The 16,572-nt window shown below is 40.5% G+C and overlaps 1 long non-coding RNA gene across 4 annotated transcripts in view; it reads right to left on the bottom strand.

Annotated features, from left to right (window-relative positions):
• Positions 1-943: 943 nt before the first annotated feature.
• Positions 944-16,572, bottom strand: part of LOC138918255 (uncharacterized) — a 47,075-nt gene continuing 31,446 nt past the window's right edge. For 2 of the 4 annotated variants that reach the window (XR_011427356.1, XR_011427357.1), the window contains one exon: positions 14,188-14,825. This is a non-coding gene — a long non-coding RNA (uncharacterized lncRNA). Of the gene's footprint in view, positions 2,371-5,171; positions 5,247-12,549; positions 12,733-14,187; positions 14,826-16,572 lie in introns of those variants that run through there. The other 2 variants (XR_011427358.1, XR_011427359.1) reach the window with 2 other exon arrangements.

The raw sequence follows: 16,572 nt of genomic DNA, 5'->3' as shown, positions 1-16,572 counted from the left end.
CCCACCCACATGTGTAAAAACATTTTCTTACCATTTCTTTGCATATCTGTGATCTTCCTTCTGGATTATTTCCCCTGCGCCTGAAGTAAGTTCTATAGAATTCCCTTTAAGGAGAGGATGATGTGGTAAACTCCCAGGTTTTTTCTCACCTGAAAGACTTTCATTTTGCCCTTTTTCGTTGAAGATAATTCTACTGGATATATAATTCTAGGTTTACCGTTGTCTTTTTTTTCTCGGAATATTGAACATATTATTCCATTATCTTCTGGTTTCCGTTGCTACTGAGAAATCTATCAATCTAATTACTGGTTGACATCTATTTTTATTTGGTGTTCTGAAACTTCAAAATGATGCGACAAGGTGTAGAGTTTTAAAAATTTCTCGTCCTTAGGAGTTTTTGGACTCTCTGGATTTGTGGATTAGTTTTCAACCACTCTAAAAAATTTCACCCATTTTCTTGTCAAAGATTAACTGATTAAGGAATTCATCTATTTTCATCTTTCATCTTTCATAAGCAATTCTTACAACTATTTTTGTTGAGATCATGACTTTTTCAAAGGTTGTGTTGTTTTCTTGAAATCTTACAAAATCTTCACTTAATAGAAAAAGAATTGTTATTTAAGATCAAAAGTGACTAATCGTTTCAGTGTGTTAAGATTGGTAGCATAATTCACATCAATTTAGAGATAAATGTCTGTTTTGCCTCCAGAGACTGGTAGAGAAGGGAGAAGAAAGAAAGGCCAATGTTTTTTAACTCCTCTGCCAGTGCTTTTGTGCTCCGAAAGCCTAAGACTTTGCTTAGAGGGTTTACAATTAGTATAAGCACTCCCAAACTTCATTCATTTGCAGACTATTTTTGTGATTGTTGTTGTATCTGTTCTGAATCTCCACATTATTATTTATCTAATATTTTAAAAAACGGACTCATTGTCATCTTAAACAATAGTATTTATGAAATCATGTTTATTGTGTTACATTTTTTAGCAATGCACGGTAACATAAATATATAACTATTAAAATTTAAAAACAATATTTGTTCATGGATCAGTTCAGATCACAAGCTCCCAGGGCAACAGGGAACATACTTTTGGAAAATACTGGATTGGGAGAATTCTTTGTGTAGTCTTTGGATATGCAAAGTTAGGTCCAAGGAACTAGGGAGTGGAGTGTCAAATTGTTCTACATAATAAATGAGAGTAATTGAATTTGAAGGGGGAAACCAAGCAAGGCTGGAAATGTTGAAATCTGGGAATTTGGAGACAAGAAGTTGGAACCTGCACTGAAAGATGCTATTTGAGTACATTGGAATCATCTGAGGCATTTAAAAGTTCATATTCCCAGACCAATTAAGTCAGCTGAGGGTGAGACTCAGACATCAGTATTTTTTTTTAAAGTTTCTCAAATTACTCCAATATGCAATCAAATTTGAAAATCTTTGCTATACAGCTTTCCTACTCAAAGTTTGGTCCTCAGAGCAGCAGCTTCACGTCACCTGGGTGCTGTGGAATCTCAGGCCTCACCCTAGCCTTACTGAAGCAGAATCTGCATGTTAAGGTCTCCAGACAGCTCACAAACACATTAAAATTTAGGAAGCCCTGACAGAGAATATTTGCCATAAAGAACTTGCATGCTTGGATTTAAGGATCCCTTACCTTACAGGGAGAGATTGCTTTCCCGGCCTCTCTTGCAGCTAGACCTGGGCATGTGATTTATACAGCACTGCTGAGATGCACCCATCCTCAATTTTGAATAGAAGACTAATGATGCCACAAACGAGTGATTGCGGAGAATACATTCTGGAGAGAGTGGCAGCAGCAGCAGCCCACTGCTGGCATCAGTTAGAGCAGCACTGCCCACTGCTGTCCGTCGTGCAAGCTGTGATGTGATTCAGTGCCCAGTGGTGGCAGCTGGAGCTTCTTCACTGGACCAGTTCTGCAGCATGATTCCATGTATCATTCCTGGAGACACAGACTTCCAACCTGGTTCTTCAGTCCTTTTCAAGATTCCCCTCCTGCTTAAATCAGCCAAAACTTCTGTGGCTATTGCTTGCAACAAAGAACCTTGATTGACTAGGTGATGAGTGAGGTCAGCCAAAGTACTTTTAAGAAGAGGGTTAACAGCTGAAAGATTTATGGCTCTTCACTCTGTGACTCCATAACATAATAGCCCTCTATTGCTTGCGACCCTTAGTAAGGTTCTATTGCATACACAAAAGCTTTGTGCCAGTGGTGTTTTGTGAGGCATGTCAAGGAAAGGGTCTCTTTTCCCTCTTTGTAGCAACATGGTATAGATAAAGACTGTATGCTGAGCAGCAAGGTGATCCGCAGATCAAATGCAGCAGGAACAGAGAACCTTGGAGCCACAAGTGACCTGGAAAAGCACAAATCATACTCTCAGAATTCCCAAAGAGATAGGAAGAGCTAAGGGTGCTATTCCCATTGCATGTGGGCTGGAGTTTGAGCCAATTTCATTTAAATCTCAAGGAACTGAGCGCCTCAGCTCCCATTGGACCTGAATTCACATTGCCCAGCATAACAACACACATCTCGAGTGCACTTGTGCATACTCACAGAGATGTCTGTCCTCTGAGCAGTGCTGCTTAAGCCCTGCTTGTTCACCTTTAATCCTAGTACCTACATAATAATTTATTCATTCAACACAGTCCCCTAAGCAGGTTGCCTGAATTTTGGGTTGGTCTGAACCAAGCTGACCTAATCTTCACAATGGCTTTGTAAGACCTGCCTAAACAGATGACTGTGAAAAATGATTGACTTATTAAAAGTAGCAATAATGACAGTAATCACTGCTATGGTGTTTACTATGTACCAGGCACTATTCTAACCATTTTACTGTTCATCTAATCTTTCTAACAATAATAGGTACTATTTTTATCCCTGTTTTATAGAGAAGGAAAAAGCAGCACAGAGAGGTCAAATAACTTGGCTGAGATGGCACAGTTGGTAAATACCAGAATGGCAATTTTTAACCCACTCAGGCTTCTGAGTCCGAGTTCTTAACCATCATGCTGCATTAGCAAACTACATGGAGGAAGAAAGGGCTAATGTAGTGGGACAATGTTAGGTATTAAATCGCTGGTTTTCCTGAGAGTAGCCACGTAAATAGGGAGGCTATGAGTCTTTCCTCATTAAAAGAAAAGTTTTCAGTTATTTCTGACTAACCTATCTTAATAAGTAGAGTTACTATCAGGACTTCAGATGCTCCATCAAAATGAAGCGAAACCCCCAAATCTACACCCAAACCATCCTATACCAGTGAATTGTTCCAACACCATCGGCCCCTGAGGAGGCTACCTGCTTAACAAAGAAGAAATGTCCTTCAGAATTGTGAATTTCCTGCAGAATTGTGCCTGTCAGAGAATCTTCTAGTCCTTTTCCCAAGCATTGGGATCAAATCTAAAGTGTTTGACCACCTCGGGCCTTGGCCCACGCTGCTGGTGCCCTACACACACATATCCTCTCTGCAATCACTTTGAAACTGCTTTCTCTGAGTCAAGAGGCATCACTGAGCAGGCTGCGTATCAGAGAAGCAGAAGCTGTTTAACACTAGTGGAGAAGCAGGGAGAAAAAACTGGCAGAACTCACTCGTCTTCCTTACCTCACGCCTAGTCACTCGTACCTCCATTTCCATAGTTTTATTCTTTCTGTGTTTAATTTTTTTCTTGTCTTTATGCCTTTTTGAAAATACGTGAATATTTCCCTTTCTTAAAATAGTTAAAAGCGTTAAATGTAGGGTTTAAGTTCCCTTTTGACCTCCAATTAGGCATCCCAGATCCCTCCCCAGAGGCAACTTTATTAGTAGTTTGATATGAATCCTTTCAGGTCTTTTTCTAGGCGTTCCTTTGTGTATACTTATATAAAATATTTAGTATTTTTACTTATAGAAATTACTTGTATTAGTGGAAAATATTTACTTCTTTTTTAGTATACCTGTAGAAAATATGTACTTGTGCTATATATTTGTACTTATAGAGCATATATATATTTAGAATATATAATACTTTATTGTATATTTTTAACACAAAAGGTATCATACTGTATACAGTCTGGCTCAGAGACTTCTAATTTCACTGTATAGATCTACTGAATTCCTTTTACCTGTGGCATAATTTTACGTATATGGATATACCATAGTTATTTAACCATTCCTTGATCAATGGACATTTAGGCCGTTTTCACTTTTTCATTGCTAGAAATTACATACAGTGAACCTGTCTAATTGGAGCCACATGAGTGTTTTTCTGCAGTGAACGCTAAGAGGTATAATTTCCGGGTCATGGGATATGTACATTTCAAATTTTAATAGATAGCATGAAACTGCCTTTTAAAGTGCTGTGCCAATATGTAGCAATGTACATCTGTGAGTGAGAGTCCCATTTATGTATTCACTTGCCAATATTATTATCACACTTTGCCAACTTGATGAGCAAGAAATGGCATCTCATTTTTTTTTATAAGATTTTTTATTTTTTTCCTTTTTCTCCCCAAAGCCCCCGGTACATAGTTGTACATTCTTAGTTGTGGGTCCTTCTAGTTGTGGCGTGTGGGACACTGCCTCAGCATGGCTCGATGAGCGGTGCCATGTCCGCACACAGGATTTGAACCGACGAAACCCTGGGCCGCATGCAGCAGAGCCTGCAAACTTAACGACTCAGCCATGGGGCCAGCCCCTGGCATCTCGTTTTCATTTCACTTTGCATTTCCCTGATTGCTCCTGCAGTTGAGCCTCTTCTTACTGTTTGTTGACTGTTCAGGCTCCTCTTCTGTGAAGGGCCTGTTCATAGCCTTTGGCCATTTTTCTTTGGGGTTGCTTGTCTTTTTCATACTATTTTGTGGGAGTCTGGCTTCTTTCTTTCTTTTCCTCCTCAGCCTCTTGGGCAAAGGGTGCAGTGGCACTGGCGCCTCCTTGAAGTTCTGGTCCAGTGCAATGAACTAGAGTTACATTCATTTCTAGGAATTTCTTTCCCTAAACTGAAAAGATGTAAGCCACGAGGGGCAGGCCCTGTGGCGTAGTGGTTGAGTTTGTGCACTCTGCTTTGGTGGCTTAGGGTTTGTGGGTTCAGATCCCGGGCGCGGGCCTATGCACTGCTTACCAAGCCATGTTGTGGCAGGCATCCCACATAGAAAATAGAGGAAGATGGACACAGATGTTACCTCAGGGCCAAGCTTCCTCAGCAAAAAGAGGAGGATTGGTGGCAGATTGGCAGCAGATGTTAGCTCAGGGCTGATCTTCCTCAAAAAAAAAAAAAAAAAAGAGAGAGATGTAAGCCACGAGCAAAAGAGAAAAGGAAATCTCTGGTATAAACACCAACTGTTGAACCTTTTATTGCCTTTGAACATCAACTCTTTCCTGGATGTCCTCCTAACAAACCAGATAAGAGCTCTTCTTTAAACCAGTCAATCACTTTCAAAAAACATTTTTTAGGAACCTAAGGAATTGTCAAAGAGAAGGAGAACTATGCTTTCTAGGAGGTGTGCTTTCTAAAGAGCTTTCTATATTTTGTAGTTTTTTAAGGCAATGTGACAATCTCAAAGAAATCTACTGAGGGCAACAATGTGCTCAGGTCCAACAACTCTTCAAGTTGTGTTCTTGCCCCTGGGCCCCTCAATTTAGAGTGAGCATATGTGTAGAAAAAAGAGGTGAGACATCAGATGAATAAATACAGCATTCACGGGGCCAGCATTTAGAGCTTAGCAGAAAAGCTCTGGAAACAACTTGATTAACACAAACATCAGTTAATCTCTGATCACCCCAAAAGGGAGATGCTAAGATGTTTCCTTTTCCCCACTGAGGATTTTTCCTGTGTCCTATGTGGAATTGGCTGAAAAAGAATCTGTCTATAGTTTCAGAACCACCAAGGCTTCCCTTTTGGCAAACACTTTGTTTCGTGTAGCTGCAGCAAGTACTTCAGCCAGCCTGAACACGGGAAAGGAAGTGAGAGGACAGGAGAACAACACAAGTTGAAAGAAGATCATAGACTAAAGAGAGAAAAGACATCCGAAAAGAAGGGAATCCACATTCTTAAAAGAAAGAAAGAAAGAAAGATAGTTGAAGGAAATGTTCTTTTGTCATTTCCCATATCTGGTCAGTCAACAAGTTCTATTTGTTTTCTTCTAAATTGATTCTCTAATAGATCTTCCTTTCTATTCCCACCACTTTCTTTTAGACCGTAGGACATACCCTTGGTTAAAAAAGAAATCAGGTCGTGTTCTCTTCATTTTGTGCCTGGATGATTCCAATAGCTGTATGAGTAGAACCCATACCAGCTAAATCTTCTTCAAACACTACTGTCAATATATTGCTCTTTTGCTCTGCTCACAAACCTTCCACAGTTCCCTAGTTCCAGCTTTATCTCATTAAAGGTAACCTTTTCAGCCTGGCTCTTAGAACCCTTTTGTATATGACCACACGCTACATAACCCTAATCATAGACTGTCTCATCAACATTCCCTTTGCATTCTGCCTTCTGTATTCCTTCCATTTAGAATGCCCTTTCAGCTTTGCTTTTCTTTTCTGAATCCTATCTATTCTTGATGGTCTAGGCAAGTTTCCCCTTCTCTGTGAAGTTTTCTGTCTATTCTACCTTTATCTTCCTCTCTCATAGCCATTTCAGTGCCCAAGGTATGTAATGTGCAATTTTGGATGGCAACACTTGTGAAATTGGGTAAGGAGTATAGCAAATCTTTCTATGTGCATTGAGTTTGCATTGTCTCTAGCACTTACTGACACTGGGCAAGCTACTTACCCTCTCTGAAGCTCCATTTTCTCATCCATAAAAGTGAGAGGGTAATACTGTTCTACCTTAGAGGATCAGTGGAAGGATAGGATAGGTGAAAGGATGGGTCTATGATGCTTAACACCATTTGTTATTAGTGCCATTGAATTGATTCTGACTCCTAGTCACCCTGTGTACAGCAGAGTGAACCCTGCCTGGTCTTTTTCTACCATCCTCTCACCTTCCAGCGCTCTATCAGACAGTGCTCTGCTGCTAATCACAGGGTTTTCATGGCCAATATTTTCAGAAGCAGGTGGCCAGGTCCTTCTTCCTAGTCTGTCTTAGTCTGGAAGCTCTGCTGAAATCTGTCCACCATGGGTTACCCTGCTGGCATTTGAAATACCGGTGGCATAGCTTTCAGCATCACAGTAACATGCAGCCACTACAGTATGTCAACTGGCAGATGGATGGTGTGGTTCCCTGGCTGGGAAAAGAACCCGGCCTGTGGTGATGAGAAGGCCAAATCTTAACCACTAGACTACCAGGGCTGGTTGCTTAACACCATGCCTGGCCCATAAAAACTACACCAGATATGCCAATAATTTCCTTCCTGTCCTCATACCTGAAAAAACCTTCTCCTATCACAGCCCCAGAAGAGATACCTACCATTTTGGATTCTTTTTGAATATAGGTAACAGAATGCCTGATTAAAAGTGATTAAATAATACTGATTTAAAAAAAAACCTAAGATAATGTGAAATCTAGATGTAAGCAGTTCCAGCATTGGTGTTGAGGCTTAATGATATCGGGACTCTGAATTAACACCTCTTGGCTTCTTTGATTAGTATCATAAAACCTGACTTAACCCTCAGAGTCAAGAGTTCGGAAGGAAGGGACTCTCTTTTTACATCTCTCTTTTTTTGGGGAGGAAAATCTTTCCTAATAGACTTCCTTTTATATCTCATTGGCCAGAACTGTGTGATGTATCCACTTCCAGCTTAAAGGGAGCCTGGGTGCATATCTGGCAAAAGGGAAATGCATTTATAATAACTAGCCTGGACTAGTCGTGATTCATGCTCTGGGCTTGGGCACATTCCTGCCTGAAACCAGAAGTGGGTTCTATCATCAAGGAAGAAGAGAGGATAGCTATAATGTAGATGTCAACCATGTCTGCCCTTTGGGCAACTTGAGATGCCACATGACCTCTTTCTTCTGGCAACAACTGATTGTATGGGAATGAACATTGACCTAAATTGAATCAATCAGATTCTCTCCCATTAGAATTTGAATTAGGAGCTCAAGAATCAGTAGTTTCTGATTCCAGTGGCTTGGTACCTTCCCTCTACATCTTTGCAGCGAAGTCTCCTTTTAGTGGATTTCTGTTTCTTAAAATCAAAGGAGCCCTGATTAAGCCACAAACTCACTTAAATTGTCTCAATTAATAATCACTAAAATAATAGCTATTATAATATTTACTGTCCTATTTTGTTTTTTAATGGTTTCATGCATGTTAGTGTCATCTTGCACATAACCTGTAATTCCTTGAGACAAAAATCAACTATATACTTTATTTCCCATACTTCTTAGACTAGTATTTACCACAAGGTATGATGAGCTCCCATAATACTTGTTGAATGATTGTTTGATTGCTCCTCTTTTTCAGTCAATATTTTTTAACTGTCCCAGAAGCAGATAAAAAGAGAAACATGGTAATATGTTATCCATCAGATTAGTAAAATACACTTCCAAATTGCTGGTTTGATATATTTAAAATCTCTTAAATCATAGCAAATTGACAAAAGAATAAAGAGCTAGTTGTCATTAGTGCTGTGGAGTTGATTCCAGCTCCTAGGGACCTAGGGTACAATACAGCGGAACCCTGCCCCATCTTTTTGCTCCATCCCTACATCGGTCGTCCAGTGCTTTATCAGGCGATGCTCTACTGCTGTTCATAGAGTTTTCAGAGATATACTCCGATATCAAAACAGTAGTTGTGTTATCTCTAAGAGGTAATACTATAGGTCTATCTTCATCATACTAACTTAAATCTTTCAAGTTTTCCACACAGGACATGAATTACTTTCAGAATCTGAAAAAAAAAAAAAGTTGATTTCAAAAGAGGCAATCAGGAAATAATATATTTGGCCATTTAGTACATGTTTCTTAATTTCCTTCTTTTGTCTAAGGGTATACTAAAAATAAACTTTAGCATTCGAGACACCAACTTTGGCTGTAACTGTATAGTGAAAATTTGGATTTTGATTTCCTTTTAACTTAGAATAATATTAATCTCATAGGAAAGTTTAAAACAATTTTAAGCACAAAGGGAGAATAGTTTTAAGCACAAGTGATGCCAAATTATAAGTTTTCCCTTAAAAAATTTTATAAAAATTCCTATTTAATTTAAAACATGATTTAAAAATGAACAAAAGACTGCTTGGCTATGTTTTAAGTCTAAAATCATTTGAGTTTTCTTGACAATTCTGCTCATTGTTTAAAAGAAATGCTACTTTGTTAACAGATCATTCAAATATTTAATGGGCATTTGTGCAAAGTCTGACAAGTAAAAACGAAATTCCCCCAGAATCCAATATCACAAAAGCTTTTGTTTCAAGCCACAAATTAGACAAATTTGTTTTTTTCGTAACACTCTGAACATTTTATATCAAACAATTCCAGTTTAAGGAAATATCCATCTCTTTAAAAAACAAAATTAATATTAGAATTCTTTTTGTTTGTAAAAAGAGCTAGACTCAACAGGTTCCAGATGTTGCAACTGGACCACAGATGTATCCAAAATAACAATAAAGGGAATACATTTTTTGTTTTGATTCCAAGCAGAAACAATCACCACTTATGAATTCACCTTAGGGCCACGAAAAATTATACTCTTGTACCCAGTAAGTAAACACTATTGTTTTAGCAAAGTGCTTCAAGACATGATGTTATGTGTACCACACCTTCCTGTCACAGGATTGGCAGCAAATACATAGATTTCTCATCTTTAAAAATCCACTGCTGTTGATATTATGAGAGTTACCAGGGTCCAATGTGCACCCATACTATGTTCAGATGTGCAAAGAAAATGTAGCTTCCTTAAGTTTGACTCTCTTCAACAGGCCCCCATGGAGTCACAGGCTGTAGGGGGTAGAGGAGGGCATGAATGGGGGGAGCCAAGCTCTAATCTACCTATGGGTAAGATTTCAGTCTCTTTTGTTGTCAGTAGTCCCCTTTGGGGTGAATTCATTCGATTTGTGACTCAGGATCAGATTACAGCTTTCCTCCCCTTTCTCTCAAAAATGGCAGCCGGTGGATGAGATTTTATAAGGCCTCATACTGGAGGAGGAAGAAAGGCTTCTGATCCATGCTTGGCCCTCCCTGCTTGTGGCTCCACTGTGGCCAGCCAGGCTTGCTCTCTGTTCTGATGGTCCCTGGGGGGCTGGCCTGGCTGGGTCCTTGGGTGTGGTTAACTCCCCAGTTACCAGGCCCCACTTCAGCCCTCGTCAGGCTGTGGATCCCGGGCCTGAGACTCAATGTAGTAGGGGTTCCGGGCAGCACCAACCCCAGTGCCCCTCTGCCAGCCCCACCACAGTCCACACTACAAAGCGCAGCAAGGGGAGAGAGGGCAAGCAGGCTCAGGGCTGGCCCAGTCCTTCCCCATGCCCAGCCCTGCTCTACCACCATTACTCCACATGCCCACCAGCCCATCTGAGAGGCCACTTCTTATAGGACCTTAGAGGGGGGCCCCTAGTGTGTCACTTCCTGAATAAAAACGCAAAGCCTCCTAAGGAGAAAGCCCCTTGCTCATTGTCCCTGCTCTTTTCCTTCTTGGATGTGATCCTGAGACTTGGAGAGGCAGCAACCACTGAAGGACCATGAACTAACAAACACGGACATGAAAATCATTACGTTAAAGATAGAGAAACACGAAAAGAGAAGAATTCTGGGTTTTTGATAGCATCGTTGAGTTTCAGTACCCACTCTGCTTAACTTAGAATGTCATGTTACATGAACAAAAAATACGCCATTAAATACCTAGTTATTTAAGTCACCATTTTGGGGGGGCTTTCTGTTATTTGCAGGTGAATACGATCTTAATTGACATAGCAATCAAAGAAAGGAAAGGTTTTAGATTTAGAATAAATACATAAACGCAAGCATGTATGTTTGAGAGAATTTCTTGAGTGCTATCGACTTATTCTCCAGCCAAGACTAGTTAATTCATCATATGGTTTTATATCCAAAACATGGTACTTATTCTATAACTAGTCAACATCACCGTAGGGAGGAAATCACGAACAGGGAAAAAATGGTGGCTCAAACTTCTGGTGCCCTCCATGACTTGGCCTGGGATTGGAGCTAGCTGGGTGGGTCATTGCTGAGATGGCTGCCCTGCTCTTGACATTGCCTCTGAGTAGGGAGCAGAACAGGCAGTCAACAGAATGCTGTACCCATTGCCAAGGAGAGAGGAGGCCAATTTGCATAAGGAGGCTAGGACCTTCTCACAGGGAAAATTCTAAGACCGCAATCCCTACATTCTAAGCTCCAAAGTTAGAGAAAGATGGTGGGGTAGAATGAAATGTCTTTGATCAGGAGATGTGGTCACAGTACAAAAAGACCCAAATGATCTCAAAGAAGATCATTTGAGGGGAAGAGAAAGTATGCCTTGGTGACTTGGGTCCCACACAAGGGCCAATGATTTGTAGGGAGGTTTGCTGGTTCTGGTCCTGTAGTTGATGTATTTATTGTCCCTCAAATTCAGGGCCCCTCACTGTAGTGCCCTTCCCCATGAGAGGATTATACATCCCCACCCTGTGAATGTGGGCATGGCTGTGTGATTTGCTTTGACCAATGAAATATAGGCGGAAGTAATGTGTGTCACTTCTGGGCAAGGCAAAGAGCCAGTGTGTGGTTTACTCTGCTATCTCCTTCCTCTAGTTAGCAATGTTCCAGATAGTGGCTGCTCTGTCAGTGGGGACACTGGAATGAAGATGATACAGACCAGAGCCGCAGCAGACCCACATGGGCGTATAGCTATGTGAGAAATAGACCTTGGTTATTATAAGCCAATTCAAGTTTGGGGTCATTTGTTTCTGCAACAGAGCCTAGCTGTTCTGACTCCTCATTTGGGACTAATTGAGGGAATTTAATGATACTGAACTCAAAATAGATACTTTGTGACTGCATGTTCCTCATTTCCAAAACTGGGTCCCCCAGAGGCCTGAAAGTGCCAGGCATCGATAGGATTCAGTGGGGGGAAAATTAATACTAGTGAATTTCCTTCTTCTTAAATATCTAAGAAAAATATCAAACCTATAGTTATGCTTAGTCTCATAGAATAATTTATAATTAAGAAGTGGTATGGAGTTACTGAGAACACTGCTGTTGCAGGGTGATATTGAGAATGACCCGCTGCTCTTCTTACTCCCTTCTTCCGCTCCAAAGTTGTATGTTAAAGTCAAATTCCTTCACTTAGGGCTTTCACCTCTTCCTTCCCACAACCCAGGCAGCCAAACATGAGTCACCCTCTCTTCTGAGTGAACAGAGGCACCAAGCACAAGAAAATAAAGGTGGCGTATTTGAGTCTTGAATTCAAACTGTGCTGGCGAAAGATAGACAACTGTAGAGGCAGTGAAAGGCAGAATAGTTAAAAAGAACTTACAGGATGGGGAGAAATATATTGAGAAGGTTTGGGAGGAACCATTTGAAAGGAGTGCAGCATACAAGTGAGAGACCATAAGCTCCCAGCAGAATCAGCACAATATGTTTCCAGTCCCAGGAAGCCTTATAAAAGCCAAGTAAGGGCCCTTATGTGCCTCCTGTTGTAGTCCAGAGGACCGCTGATAGAAGTTGCCAGCACAATGCTCGTCAATCATCCAGCATGAGTGATGACCATCTGCTCTCTGAGATTTTGTTCAGGGCCCCTCTCTGACTCACCACAAGTGGTAACAGCCAGGATGCTCAGGAGCCCCTTGGAATGCAGAGTCGGGTATGGACACCTAGAAGAGGGTGTTGTTAGTGATGAGGGCTTGAGAAGAAAGCTCCCGCCTGGACCAAGCTGGGACCAAGCTGGGACCAAAAAAGGCCAGCTAGAAATCTCCCAGCATGCCCCTGTTCCCCAGGAAGTTACCTCATGCCTGATGCACAGATGCAGGATGTTTAATCTGCACTTTGCTACAAGGGCAGAATTTACCCAAGTCTGTTATGAATTTTACCTTAAAAATTATTTTTTGTCTTAAAATTTTAATTTGACCCAAGAGAACTGGAAACATATTTTCACATAAAAGCTTGTACATGAATACTCATAGCAGTATTATTCATGATAGCCTAAAATAGAAACAACTCAAATGTCCATCAACTAATGAATAGACAAACAAAATGTGATATATCCTCCATACAGTGGAATACTACTCAGCCATAAAAAGGAATGAAGTATGGATTCACGCTACAGCATGGATGAACCTTGAAAACATTATGCTAAGTGAAGTCGTCAGACACAAAAGACCACATATTATATAAATCCCACTTAAAAGAAAGGTCCAGAAAAGGCAAAGCCATAGAGGCAGAAAGTAGATTAGTGGTTACCAGGAGCTGGGGAGAGAGGGAAGTGGGGAGGGACTGCTAATGGGACTGGGGTCCTTTCGGGGGTGATAAAAATATTCTGAAATTAGTGGTGATGATTAGATGACTTGTAAATATACTAAAAACCACTTTAAAAGGTTGTGATATATCTCAATAAAAAATTAATTTGGGTGGGAGCCAGCTCAGTGGTGCAGCAGTTAAGTTCACACATTCCGCCGCTTTGGTGGCCCAGGATTCACTGGTTCAGATCCCGGGTGCGGACATGGCACCACTTGGCAAGCCATGCTGTGGCAAGCATCCCACATATAAAGAAGAAAAAGATGGGCACGGATGTTAGCTCAGGGCCAGTCTTCCGCGGCAAAAAGAGGAGGATTGGCAGTAGTTAGCTCAGGGCTGATCTTCCTTAAAACAAACAAAAATTAATTTGGATTAATATTTAGCTTTGATTGCATGTAAACATAATTATACTACATAAACTTGTTCTCTGTGGATCTGAGGTTGAAAGAAGAAGTTTCAAACAAAGAGCGGAGTCTCGATACCTCACAAACTATGTCAATCTAAAATAAGCAGAAAGTGAATGCTTCAAAGCAAAAATGGAAAATCACAGACTTTGTTTTCTGAAAAAGGAAGTAAGCTATTCAAGATGAAACAATTGAATTTTGGAGAAGCCTGCCTCAATAGTCCCCAAATGTAGCAAAGGACACTGATCACATCATCTTCTTTTTCTGGAAAATGTGATTTTTTTCAGATTATAATGTAGTAAAGACAAAATTTAAGAAAAGACTATGTGCTGTCCTTGATCAGCAACATTGTTTCTAGTATTAAGTGGGCTCACGATTTTTAAAAACTCACAAAAATATTCTCATAAAAAATTTTTGGTGAAACAATTTATTTTAAAAAGTAAAATAAATGATCTTGATTTGTTCATTCTTAACATAAAAATGACTTATCTTTGGCTTTAATCTAAAAATAATAAGACATGCAAATCAAATTTTGATCCTTGGCTCAATTAATTGATCTGTGTGATCTATTTTTGCTGTCTTCACTAATATAATCCAAGTATGCATCATATCTCATGAGCTCTAATTAATATCCTGTCAATAAATCACACTTTCAAAAATGTGCTGTGGTTAAGTAAGTTCAGGAAATGCTGCTGTGGTATAGTTCTCTGCACACCTTTATACCAGAAAGCTATGCTTAAGTATATGCTAGGTGATGCTACAGGAACGAACAATCCCCAAACCTCAATTGCTTATTTAAGAACATTTATTTGGAGTTCACACTCCACGTCTAAGGTGAGTCAGCAGGAGCCTCAGCTCACAGTCAGCGTGCCAGTGGTTCAGTCTCCACATTCACGTCCACGATTTCCTTGGAGGGCATTGCAGTGTCCTTAAGCATAAGTGCGCTGCCCAGAAGAACACGTCTCTTCCGCTCACCTTTCATTGGCGACAGCAAAGGACGTGAGCACGCCTCATTTCAAAGGGGGCAGCTATCTGCAATCCAACTGCGCCTGGAAGGAAGAGAACCTGGCTATTGAATGGCCCTAACATCTACCCTCTCGCGTCCAGCAGCTATCCAACAGAAGTGGAATGCAAGCCCCAGATGTAATTTCCAGTTTACTAGTAGCAACATTAAAAAAAGTAAAAAAGAAGCAGATGAAATTAATTTTGAAAATATATTTTATTTAAACCAATTTATCTACAATATTGTCATTTCAACACGTAACCATACAAAATTATTGAGAAATTTGATTCTTTTTTTTGAGCTAAGTCTTTGAAATCAGTGTGTATTTTACACTTACAGCATATCTCAACTTCTACCAGCCATATTTCAAATGCTCAATAGCCACATGTGGCTAGTGGCTACCGTATTGATAGCACAGCTTTAGTGATGTTGGCTTGGGAAAATAGCCCTAAACAAATATGAAATTTTCTTCAAGAGACTTGTTTTAATTAAAAAAAGTTAATATGTATATTTTAGTATAAAAATAATGTTTTAATTAGTTGCTACTGCATGAAAGTGGCTCTGGGAGAATGGGCTGTGTTAGCCCTATAGTTTCTCACCAGCGTATTACCTTGAACCCCAGGAGGACTGGACGAGGACCTAGAGATTTCTGTTCCAGTCCAGGGAATACCAATGAGTTGGAGGGCCTTAAGTCACATGGGCTTGCTGAGCCTCAGCTTCCTCATCTGTAAGATGGCATGCTTAGATGAGATCATCTCTAAAGGGCTTTTTAAAATCTCAAACTCTAAGATTCTGGTTAGGATGACATGGGCTGTCATGACAGGGGCTGGATTTTTTTTTTTTTTAAAGAAAAATTGGCCTTTTTGACAGTAGGTTGTAGAGTAACCTGTTTGGGGCCACTTTTTCCAAGATGGAGAATGGCTATGCTCTGCCCCCATTGACTAGCCATCAAAACTCCATCATTACTGAACAGCCATTGGCAAAAGGGGGCTCTGCAGTCCCCCAAGTTGAGTGGCACAGGCAGCTTCGGAGAACTTGGAAAGAGTTACCTTAGGTTTATGGACTTGAAATCAAGACCTTTTTGGCAGTGGGTGCCTGTAAAGGGGAGTTTGGTGAATTCCCTCTTCTGTCATTGCCACTGGAATCCCACAGGGCATTTCACCTCAAGGCAGGGAAAAAGTCCAATGTCCACAACGGATTAATGATCTACGGGATGTTTTGGAGGCCACAGTAATTATTTGAACAGTACGGGGGGAGGGTAATGAAAACTTCCTGCTTTCGCTCTGTGAACTAGTCTGGCCGAGCAGGAATGCTAACACCTAATGAAGGGCCCTGGCTGATGGCTGGTGGCTGGGGTGGTCTTGCTTACCCTTTGGGTGGATTTCAGCACAGGGAGACAAGGCTTGAAAGGCTGCCGCCTGAGCTGTTCTTCAGACAGTGACGCTTCAGCCACTTTTCCGCCTACAGATTTTTAGAGCAGCAGCAATGGAAACAGAAGTGTCTTCCTGTGGTCTGCTCTGAATTCACTCATGAGGCAAATTTTAGTTCCTCTAATTATTCTAAACCTCTTCTCAGACAAAGCACCAGGATTAATTAGCAGAGTTCATTTACTGTGGCATGTGCACTTGGGAATAAAGAATTTGGAATCAGGTCACTAGATGAGTGCAATTCTCTACTTGTGGGCAGGGCAAAATGGTTTTATTTAGAAATATTAATAATTTTTTAACATGTGTAGATTGACTATGGATTTTCTAGTTTCTTCAAATTCATGTAAAAAATATACATGGAGTATT

This window comes from Equus caballus, chromosome 16, assembly GCF_041296265.1.
Source record: "Equus caballus isolate H_3958 breed thoroughbred chromosome 16, TB-T2T, whole genome shotgun sequence".
NCBI lineage: Eukaryota > Metazoa > Chordata > Mammalia > Perissodactyla > Equidae > Equus > Equus caballus.
The sequence above is the reverse complement of the archived record's forward strand: the minus strand, read 5'-3'. Positions and strand labels throughout refer to the sequence as shown.